At 28.9% G+C, this 12076-nt stretch overlaps 1 protein-coding gene across 1 annotated transcript in view; it reads right to left on the bottom strand.

The window, feature by feature from the left end:
- LOC123296183 overlaps positions 1–12076 on the bottom strand; it is a 111478-nt gene that overhangs the window by 82531 nt on the left and 16871 nt on the right. Inside the window, exon 2 of the mRNA XM_044877679.1 lies at positions 2545–2588. The gene's annotated coding sequence lies outside the window, so the exon portion shown is untranslated. The remainder of the gene's footprint in view (positions 1–2544; positions 2589–12076) is intronic.

Genomic DNA, 12076 nt, shown 5'->3' on the forward strand with positions numbered 1-12076 from the left:
ATGATATTTGTCTGTCCGTCTGTCTGTCCCAAAGATTTCTTTCTACATCATCTCTTGTACGTACATGAATGGCTTTTATCATCATGTAACGAGTTAGTATGTGTGTAATTTTTGTATTAGAAATTTCAATTTACTTAGTCTAAATAATGATATTGAATGCCCCTGTTGAATGCTTAAAAGGTTAGAAATTAAATTCAAAACATTTTACTAGAATCGGTTGTTTTGGCATACAAAGAATTCTACTCTTTATGTTACTGCACTATTTTCCTCCTTAAATAAAACTATTTTTAAATAGTTTTACGTTGAAATATTTCTATTCCAATATAATATATTTCTACTTTTTAAGAATTATATATACTTTAGACTATTCTCTTAAATCATGGTTACTCAAAGTGGGGTACGCTAGCCCTTAGGAGTTCACCTTTTGACGCTAGCAAATCCGCGACAAGTTTTATGTAACGGTGGCTTGATAAAAGCAACAGGACCATAAATTTCCACAGATGAAACTCTTCAAGCTGATTTAAAAATGGATGTCTCGAATTGATTTTGGCCAATAGACAGGAAGAATATCCTGAAGTGTCAAGCAAAAGCGGTGAACAACATACTTATGTAACAGTGGGCTTTTACACACGGTTATAATAAAACGAATTATAGAAATCGGCTTGATGCTGAGTCAGAATTATGAATAAAATTGTCCAAAATTACTCATAAATTCGACTCAATTTACGACAAAATGTAAGGCCATCCATCACATTAATACTTATAACATATTTGTTAGCTTTTATATTCAAATAAAAATCACATTTTCTTTTATAGTTAGATTTTCTTATTTTCAATGTCGTTTGGGAACTTCAACGGGGGTTGCTGGAGGCTATAAAAATAGTTTTTCTTTCAAAATCCGCAATTGCACCAGATTATTTTGGAAAGCAGAGGTTGGAAGCCTTCATTGGAAGATTACAAGTTATCATTTAATGATTGACTTGTAACGATAACTCAAAACCGAAAATAGATATCATGCTGAAATTTTTATAGCGTGTTTAGGGCGTAAAAAGTGAGGCTAAGTTCTTAAATGAGCAACATGAGTCAATTGGGTCTTTTGTCCGTAGGACCAATCTTGTAAACCGTTAGAGATAGAATAAAATGTAATAATGTTCCTTATAAAAAATAAACTTTTTTTGTTTGAAATATTTTTTCGTAAACGTCACAGTTTATCCGTGAGGGCGTAAATTAGGACAAAACTTTAGTATCCATTTTCTCCAAAACTATAAATGATAGTGAGTTGAAAATTTGCAGGTAGCTTCAACTAGTGATCTAATGAACAGTTTTTGGGAAAAAAATTCTAGAAAATAACTTGAAAAATTTACGAAAAACAAATAAATGTTGTCCAAAGGCCGCCATAATTGTGACGATTTTTTAAAGTATTCTAATTTATAAAAAAAATAATGCAAGCACTGATATTCATTTCTATTCAGAGTATTTCAACAATTAAGTCAGCCAATTGTTTGTTTTCATTTGTTATTTCAAATTTTTTACTTTTATCAATGAACGAGTTGTTTAATAAATATTCAATTTTACTAAATAAGCTATATCCAAAGCTTATGAAAAAAAGTTTCAAATAAGTTGTTTGTGTTTTTAAAATATTGTATACAAATTTTATTTGTATTTCAATTGAAATCAATTGGTAAATTTTATTTAGAAAAAATTGAAAAAATTTTAATGAAAATCCACAGAATTATTTTCATAAATCAATACACTTGAATTTGTTTTTCAAACGTATAGAAAACAAGGGAAAACAAACAATTGACTGAGTCAATTGTTCAAATACCATGTATAGACAGTGTTCATTACTCTGTCACATTACACATACATACATGTCACACACATATAACTGATATTCTCATATAATACATAATATAAAATTTGCGCTCTAAAGGGTAAACAGTGATGTTTACGAAAAAATGTTTCAACAAAAGTTGTTTATTTTTTTATAAGGAACATTTTACTTTACATTTAAACTTTTGTTCTATCTCTAACGGTTTACAAAATGGATCCTACGGACCCATGACCCAATTGACCTATGTTGTTCATTTGTTCATTTACAAACTCGATCTGAGTTTTCAGCTTGATATCTCTTTTCTTTTGTTAGTAATCGTGATGACAGACGGAAAGACAGACAACCGTAAATGAACTAATAGTATCAATATAAGCGCTACAAGCTTGGGAATAAGTTAGTATATCTTGGTATATTTCATACACATGATATAACAAGAATAACTGAACAATAAGCCCGGGAACTGAAAAGTGAAATTTGCACTAATAAAAACGAACGCACTCAATTAATCAGTCTAATTCGTCATAAAATTATTTTAATGGACAAATATTGCGGTTGTTTGAATGTACCCAGTATTTTATTATACCCACGTTCTCCTTACTTTAAAACCTATGAATTTAATATGAATTTCAATATTAATCATTTAAAAATTTGAACGGTGCGAAAAGTCATTTTATCTATTTTGTACAAAAAAATCTTTAAATTACACTTACAAAGAAAATGTGATGAAGGTACTGGTTGTTGTTGTACAGACCACCTAAAAAAAAAGAAAATATAAGTTAGTCATATTGACAATTTTATAATCATAATTATATGAGAGAAATTACTTTGTGCAGACTGAAAATTGAACTACAAGCAAATTAAAGAAAATTTGACCCTTAGAAAAATCTCTCAAAATCTCTAACTTTTCGAGTAAAACTTCTTTTAATTTCAAATTGTAATAAAATCCAGAAAAGGTATTGTATGGGTTTTTGGATTTTCTGGAGAAATAAACTACGAGTTCATGCTAAAATTTTTCGGGTGAATTGATTCACCAAGAATCATGTTCATTAAGATGATCTTTTACATGTAAAAGTAAGTTAAAGCACCATGGCGTCAGTTTTGCGCGGTACAGGTGAGTAGAGGTGAGAATAAGAATGTCAAATCCTTGCACCACCAAATATGTACAGCGTTGCTGAATACTAACTCTGCATAAGTATTCGAAGTGAATTACATTAATGCCATATAGAAATAACTCCAGTAACTTCGGTACCGAAAAAAATCTGTCAATTTCCGTAGCCTTACGTGATTTTCTTCTGTACGGCATTTTTGTAATTCGCTTCGAATACTTATACAGAGTTGGTATCCAGTAACGTCGTATATATTTGCTGGTGCAAGGGTGAGCCATCAAGGGATGTGACATTCGTATTCTCACCTGTACCGCGCAAAACTGACGCCATGGACCCGGCTAGTAAGGGCGACATCACCTTTAACTGTTCAACTACTTAGACGTAGGTTGTGAGTTCGTATCCAAGCAGCGGCAGTCTGATCAATTATATTTATGAGGCAGTAAATTGATCACACTGTCGTCGCTTAAATAAGAACCCGACTCCACCCAAATCATAAATTGAATATATATATGTGGGTGATCTCTGTTATAGACGTATATGTCTGAGGAACGGAAGTTAAACTCCATTATTATTGTTATTATTTACTGACGCCATGTCAACACAAATTTTAGCATGGACTTATGGTCTATAATTAGGAGTCAAAAACTACGAAAATTCAATTAATTTAAATATTAAGCGTATATATTTTGAGAAATTGTCTGAAATCGTTCCGAGAAATAGATCTTTGAATAGAATTTTGGATGATATCTAAAAAACTATTCAAACAACAGCGAATCCGTTTTTTGAATTTTTTGAGTAAAAGTTACTTAGCATATTGAATTTTATCAAAGTTGGAGAAAACAAAGTTGGCGGAAAAATATTTTATCATTTATTTGTCATTTTTTTAATTAAAAGAATCACTTCCTTTAAAAAATCGAAAAATTCGCAAAAAATATTCGAACTTTGGTAAAACTCGAAATACCGAATAATTTTGAACCAAAAAGTACAAAAATCGGGTTCGTTTGACATTTGGTAAAGTATTGTCAATGATATCGTTCAAAATCCTATATTTTGAAGAGATTTTCGGCGATATTTCGGGAATAACTCTTTTAATCGTCAAGTTAACTGGATTTTTGTGTTTTTAAACTTTTTTTTATCGTGAATTTTCCACAAATGGTGAAAAGAAAAATGTTTAATTTCTTGGTTTAAGAGGTACCAATGAAATTCTAAAAACCAGATATCGGTTTAATCATAAAAAATCATAATAAGTTTGCCTGTTATTTGGAAATAAATCATTATCCCGAAAGTAGTTGAATAAATACACGTTGGATGATTTCTAAGATTTTTAGATATACTTCTTAAATTTTCCTAATTATCCTAATAACTCTCGATCAAAAATGGCCATATACATGACTAAAATAGAAAGAATTTTAACATCTGTTGAAAACTTATAACTAAATTTTCGATCGATATTTAATTTACCTAAAAATAATGACACCAACTATAATATACATAATAAAGAATTTAATATTCAAACATTAGTACTATGTCACTGAATTCTTAGTAAATATTGTTATCAAAAACATAAGACAAATTATTTATTATACAATCATTGTACACATATGAAAGAAAACATGGCCTTATCCAACTCAACTCAACATAAAATAATATAAATTTGAATAAAAAATATTATTATTACATACATTAAAATAAATATGTTATGTAAGCGTAGCATACCGTTGTTGGTTGTATAGAACATGTTGTATTTGTATGTGTTTTGTGTTCATATGTTTGTTGTACAAGTTACAAGGTAAGGTGTTAAGAGAACTTTTATATTACAGTGCAACCTTAATATAACGAACCTCAATATAACGATTTCCTCGATTTAACGAATTTTTCGTAATCCCCTTGAATTGTCCATAAGAGTCAATATAAAATATACCTCTACATTACGAATATTCTTTGCGTACAACCTCTATATAACGAATTTTCAACTATCAAGAAATAGTAACATACATAGCAAATACATATACATATGTAGTAATTTGATAAAAATGTGTTATCATTTATTAGTATAAGTACGTAATACATATTGAGGTGAATAAAACTATTCTTTTACCTCTTTATAACGAATTTTAGACCAATCTAACCTCAACATAACGAACCTCAGTTCAACGAATTACTTGATATAACGAATATTTACTGGTTCCCTTCAGATTCGTTATATCGAGGTTGCACTGTATTACTTATATTCTAATGTGTTCACAGTATACAAGGTCTCACATAAGTAATGGAACGGCTCAACAACTTTCCGATAAACAATTTTTTTTATATGTTTCTAACAAAAATTCTAAGAAATGATCATGTAAGGTCTTACGAAAATCAACTTTAGGGCTAATTTGACAGTATAAAAAATGATGTCAGCATAGAGAAGTTGTATTAATTTTTTTTTGCCACAAATTTATATAGTTAGTCGCATTTAAGATGAAGACAAACTCATATTTTCGTTATTTAAAGGAATATCGATTTGAAATTATGCACAGTCGTACAGAGTGATGGGTCAAATTTTTTCAGATACTTAATCAAAATCTGAACTTTAAATTCAGCCTACTACAAATTGACAAATAATGCCGATTCTTAATATTTTGCCTAGCGTCAGAGATGGTTGCAGATACCTATCGAAAAAATAAATTAGAAGAAGTTGCTTCGAATATTTTTTTATACCGATTATATGTACCGATTTTCATGGCAAAATTCGCATTTTTTAATTTTTTTTCATTATACAAAAGTTGTTTATATTCTTATAAGGAACATTTTTTACATTTAAACTTTTGTCCTATCTCTAACGGTTTACAAGATGAGTTCTACGGACCCAAAACCCAATTGACCTATATTGCTCATTTAGGAACTCGACCTCACTTTTTATGTCCTGAGTACTCTATAAAAATTTTATTTTGATATCTCTTTTCGTTTTTGAGTTATCGTGTTGACAGACAGACGAACAGGCGGACAGACAACCGGAAATGGACTAATTAGGTGATTTTATGAACACCTATACCAAAATTTTGTTCGTAGTATCAATATTTTTAAGCGTTACAAACTTGGGACTAAACTTAATATACTATGTATATTTCATATATACATGGTATAAAAACAAGCAACTTCTCTATTAATGATATCTGCATGTATAATTAGTTTTACAAATGAAATTTTAAAAATCCTAAACAAATTTTTCGGATACGGAACCCTAAACTCACACTTGAAACATATCTAAGAACACTCTCCATAAAATTACCTTTTTCCGTAAAGGCTTTTCCAAGCTGTGTCGGTTTTGCTAAGATGAAAAAATCAAAAGCGGATCATCTGTTTTGGCGCTACGATGCCACAGACAGACAGACAGACAGACAGACAGATAGATAGACACACACACACATAGCGGTATAACACCCCTTTTTTATAAATCGAAGGGTTAAAAATCAATTTGCATAAATCTGATAAAAAATAAAATGGATTATTTATTCAAAATAATGTGACAAAATGAAAAATTGGCAAATATTTGAAATTTTCAAGGAAGGCTTAGTTAAGCCAATACAATTTAATTTTTAGTTCAATCATTAACAGAATGATCATAAGTCTACGATTGGGTGTAGCAGGAATGGCGAACCAATATCACAATAAAAATTTTTAAATTTTAACTTTATCCTTCATAGGACCTTTCATTATCATTTCAAGATCACACAAATATGACCTTTCATGATCATTTCAAGATCACACAAATATGCTAGATTAATTTTTTGACTTTTAACTTTGCTTTTTTAAAACTTGTTTCAACCAATGCTTGTTTGGATGATTGTTAAGTCGCTTCGCTACTAATGTTACACCTTGTATAATATATTATATTGAAATACATACTAACTAATGTAACATATGAGAGTAGTATAATATAAATGAATATTGTTATTTTAATTCTGAAAATATACGCTTATGTATTGTAAGCATAATATTGTACGGAATAGATATACTGTAAGCATAATATTATACAGAATAGATAGATCAGCTCAACATACGATCGAAATGAACCAGTATATTAATATACACCAGAGTACCTACTATATTATACAGGCTGATTTTTTAAAAAGTTTCTAACTAAATTTTTCAAAAACAGATTGGAATATAAAAAAAAGTAAATTGTGGATCGTTTTATTTTTGGGTGGAATGAAAGAATGAGTCGTATTTTATTTTCCGAGGAAGCTACTAATTATACCATGTATATATGAAATATACATAGTATATTAAGTTTAGTCCCAAGTTTGTAACGCTTAAAAATAATGATGCTAGGAAAACAATTTTGTCACAGGTGTTCACTAAATCACCTAATTAGTCCATTTCCGGTTGTCCGTCCGTCCGTCCGTCTGTGGACACGATAACTCAAAAACGAAAAAAGATATCGAGCTGAAATTTTTACAGCGTACTCAGGGCGAAAAAGCGAGGTCAAGTTCGTAAATGAGCATCATAGGTCAATTGGGTCTTGGGTCCGTAGGACCCATCTTGTAAACCGTTAGAGATAGAACAAAAGTTTAAATGTAAAAAATGTTCCTTATCAAAAATTAAACAACTTTTGTTTGAAACATTTTTTCGTAAACATCACTGTTTACCCGTGAGGGCGCCAATTAGGCGGAAATTTTATAATATGTACTATACTTGATTATCAGTTATGTATGTGTCACATGTTTGTATGTGTAATGTGATAAAGAAATCAACACTGACTATGCATGGTATTTCAACAATTAACTCAGTCAATTGTTTGTTTTCACTTGTTTTTTTTTTAAATTTTGCGCCACAAAAAGTCATCTTTGTCTGGAAATTTTTTTCCTTTAGGCTACAATTTTCGCTACCTGATTTTAGAGTTTGTTAAGGTTTGGTAAGCTTCCAACAATAAATTATCGGGGTGACGAATCAGATGCTCCTACAGAAAATAAGTAATTCCATTTAAATAAAACAAAGTTGTAATCGTTTGACCCAGAAAGTGTACTCGAAAAATAAAACTGGACACATTCATTTTTTCGAAAATATGAAAACTCGGATTTTACCGTTTTTTGATATTACAATCACTTTTGAAAAAATTAGCTAGAAACTTTTTAAAAAATCACTCCGTATATGAATACATTAGTCTCCCTCATCCAATTCGAATTGTTTGACAAATATCAACGTTTTAACGCCATTCAACGATTTTATTAGTATTGTATATGTTACCAATAAGTTGAAAATGATCTAATTGTAAAAGCAGCTTTATCGAAAAGAGTACTCTTAATACAATAAGCAATTATTTTAACGGTCGAAATTTATTGATATAAGTAATAAAAGAAAGAAAAATGTAAATGTAATTAATCTCTTAAAAACAATCAAGATTATTCTACCAAACTCTCCTTTTTTCGCAAACAAGGTAAACTTTTGATGGCATATACAGAGATTGATAAGTAGATACAATAAAAAAAATTTGGGTCTTTTATACACAGAAAAACTTTGAATGCAAATATGTCAAAAACTGTTTGAAGTAAAAATAGTTGTATTACCGATTTAAAACACATAAAATTCTCTCTTTTCGAATTTCCACTTTGCTACCTCGTATCCTTGCCGCTTGCGGCTAATTATTGGAAAAATGGCGTCGAAAAGCAGTTTTTTGACGATCTGTTTCCGAGTCATTTTACGAGGAAAAAATCTAATTACAAAATTAAACTAAAAGAAATTATCTAAAATTTATATCCAGACCATTTTTTTATAAATTAAATAGTTTCGGCGTACGAACGCCGCAAAGTGTAACCACCCCTTCTAAGGGGTAGAAAAATATAAGTTGAAAATAGAAACGGGAATTGATAGAGTGATGAAATCTTAGCAAAAAGTATCATTTGAGTATATTTCGAAAAGTCAATACTTTCCGAGTTATTGACGATTTAAATTCGGAGTATTTAACGTTAAATAACTCAAAAATTGGACGTTTTTTGGATAAGTAATTGGTACACTTTTTAAAGTATTATAAAAAACCTTGAAAATGAAAAAAGTTTCAAATCATTTGCACGAAAATTAACGGAGTTATAATGAAAAGAAAGTTTCTCGAAATGTTTATGTTTTATTCAGCACAAAAACTGGTGAATTTACCACGGGAACTAAAATTAATGCTTGTCACTTACCCATTTTTAAGGTACTGACAATATGCTCTAAAAGTTCTCGCAGCTTCGGATATGTATTTTTTGAAATATTCTGAACTTTTTTTTGTAACTTCATTATTTTAATTAACTATAAAGACAATTTTTTCGTTTTTTTCTAAAAAAAATTTTTGCATTTAAATTACAATATTTCGAAAACTCTGTATCCAAAAATGTTAAAACTTTTTGAGCATGTTTTCAGTACCTAATTAAAGTAAATTGAAAAGCGGCAAGCATTAATTTTCATTATAACACCATTTAATTTTCGTGCAAATATCTTGAAATTTATTTCATTTTCAAGATTTTTTATACTACTTTTAAAAGTGTATGATATACTTTTTTCAAAGCACGTCAAATTTTTCAGTTATTTAACGTTAAATACTCGAATCAAAATATATAATCTTTCACTTAATCTAATCACTTTATGGCACTCGTACGCCGAAAATGTTGATTTTAGGAAAAAAATTGTAAAGACATAAATTGTAGGAAACTTTCTGATATTTAATTTTGTATCAGTTTTTTTCCCTCGTAAAATAACACGAAAATGACATATTTTATTTTTCCAATATAGCGGCGCAAGCGACAAAGATACAAGTTAGCATAGTGAAATTCGAAAAGAGCACCTCAAAATCTAAAAAATCATCCATTTTGTGCATGTTTTTGGAGTCGAACTTATGTTTAATTTATACATAGCTTTTAAAAAACAATTATGAATTAAAGTAAAATATAAAAATTGATTTTTTTTTTAAATTCTATAACCCAATTAGGTATAGTATTATTAAAACGAAGACATTTCTCATGTAATGATACATCGGATTGAAAAATATCCCATAAACTTTTCTACTTAAAATTATGTTATAAGAATAAATTTTGAGAATATCCTCAATTATCAGAAAATAGAAATAATAAAACAAAATTGTAGAAAAATATAAATTTTATTATAATTCCCATTTAGACTAAACCTCTCGCAGGATCCATGTGCAATTGAAAACGGAATAATTTCGGTACAAATCTCGCCTATATCCACATCGATATCGATGCAGTGCATTAGCAATGAAGCAAGAAGCATTCACATAATATGTGTTTACATGTAATCGCCTCTTTATTATATAAAACACATACAGAATATCTCTATATTTTCTCATTTGTAAAGTAAAAATATTTTTAAACGTTTAAAATAACCAACCATTCTAGCATAAGTATCGAAGTACAAACAAACATTCATTTAATTTTATTCAACGGGTCAATAACATATGTTTTGGAAGTGTATGGAAAAGATACGATTATTTTGTTTGGAAAAATATGCTTAAAATTTTATTCATTCAAAATAGCTGATTTTTTTTTTATATTTTACAAACAAATTAATTTAATTTTTAAAATACTTCTAACAAGTGAAATTATTTTTTTAAATAAAAATGCAAAAAACATATAATAGTCCAGGCATCGGTCGCAGTTACATTTGCAAAAATCGAGGGCCTAATTTTTAATAAGCAGCCTAAGCAACTGTAACACTTTTGATGATGCTCTGACCACTTTCCAAGTATCAATTTTTTCTAATAAAAAGCAAAAAACATTAATATTCTGGCAAAATTAACACGCTTTCTTGCCATAAAATTAAATTAAATATTTTTTAAACCTTTTTTATTCTGTCAAAAACGCTGTCATTCATTTTGGTGACGTAATATTGGTAAAATCAACAGTCATTACTACAAAACATTTCGAAGCAGTAATTTTCCCCATAGCGAAACTCGTACCATAATCTATTTCTATGTTGATTCTTGTTCTCTTTTTCTAGGTTTCTAATATTTATGTCATTAAAAAAATGTGCTACCTATTTGTTTCAAAAATGCATCACAATCATTGGCGGAGAACGGACCTCCTTTAACTTTTATTTCTATTCGATATTAAAAATTTCTATGATACAAAAATTGTTTTTGGGGATATATTTTTTCTTATAATGCAATGGACCGAAATCAAGAACAAATTAATAAAGGTTTAAACAATCAGTTTAAAGGTACGAAAAAATTCATCTGAGATTATTATGATTAATCTAGAATCTTTTTTTTACACGTGAGGTAAATTTTAACAGCCAATTCATTATGAATAAGGGATTAAGGAAGCCGTTTTTGGTCAACAATACAATCTAATTTTTTCTTTTGTAAAAGTTCTTACTATTATTTATTAGAACTTTTTTTTTCTTTTATTAAAACTTTTACTATTATTTAGTACAACTTTTTTTTTATTAGAACTTTTATTATTACTATTATTAGAAATTAAAATATGTTTATAAAGTTTACGAAAGGCAATTTACTATTTTATGAATATTTTCAATGTTTCAATTTTTTAAAATCATTTTATATTCAACTTCAATTAAAAGGTCTTTCTCGTAAAGGATTCGTCAATAGGGTATAATTTTAAAGAACTTTTCAGTCTATAATTTTATCCCAATTTACATCCTTAATGTTGTCCATGATATGAGCATTGCCGTATATCTTATTTAAATAAAAAAACTATTCCAACACAAATATGTTAATATTAATATTTTTTGTTAAAAGTTTTTTATTTTGTGATTTTTAGGGAATCTAGTACACCAACTAATTTGCCACTAAAAAAAGAATCATCGAAATCGGTTGGCGTGATATTGAGTTATTCGTCCTCTTGTCGCGCATACTTAATGCAAATTTAAGACTTTTATGATTTTCTATAGTCAAAATCGGTCCACCTAGTCGAAAGTTCTGAGGTAACACACATTAAAAAAAAACAGTCGAATTGAGAACCTCCTCCTTTTATATTTGAAGTCGGTTAAAAAATTACATTGGTATGATTAGTGAGAAAATCACTAATGACGCCAAGCAGTCAATATGGCAGACATTAGCAGGTCTAAGTCTTAAAAAAACTGATCTGCGGAATGACTAGATCTTTAAAAGCGTGGGATATTTTAATTAGACAGTTCT

This window comes from Chrysoperla carnea, chromosome 1, assembly GCF_905475395.1.
Source record: "Chrysoperla carnea chromosome 1, inChrCarn1.1, whole genome shotgun sequence".
Classification (NCBI taxonomy): Eukaryota; Metazoa; Arthropoda; class Insecta; order Neuroptera; family Chrysopidae; genus Chrysoperla; species Chrysoperla carnea.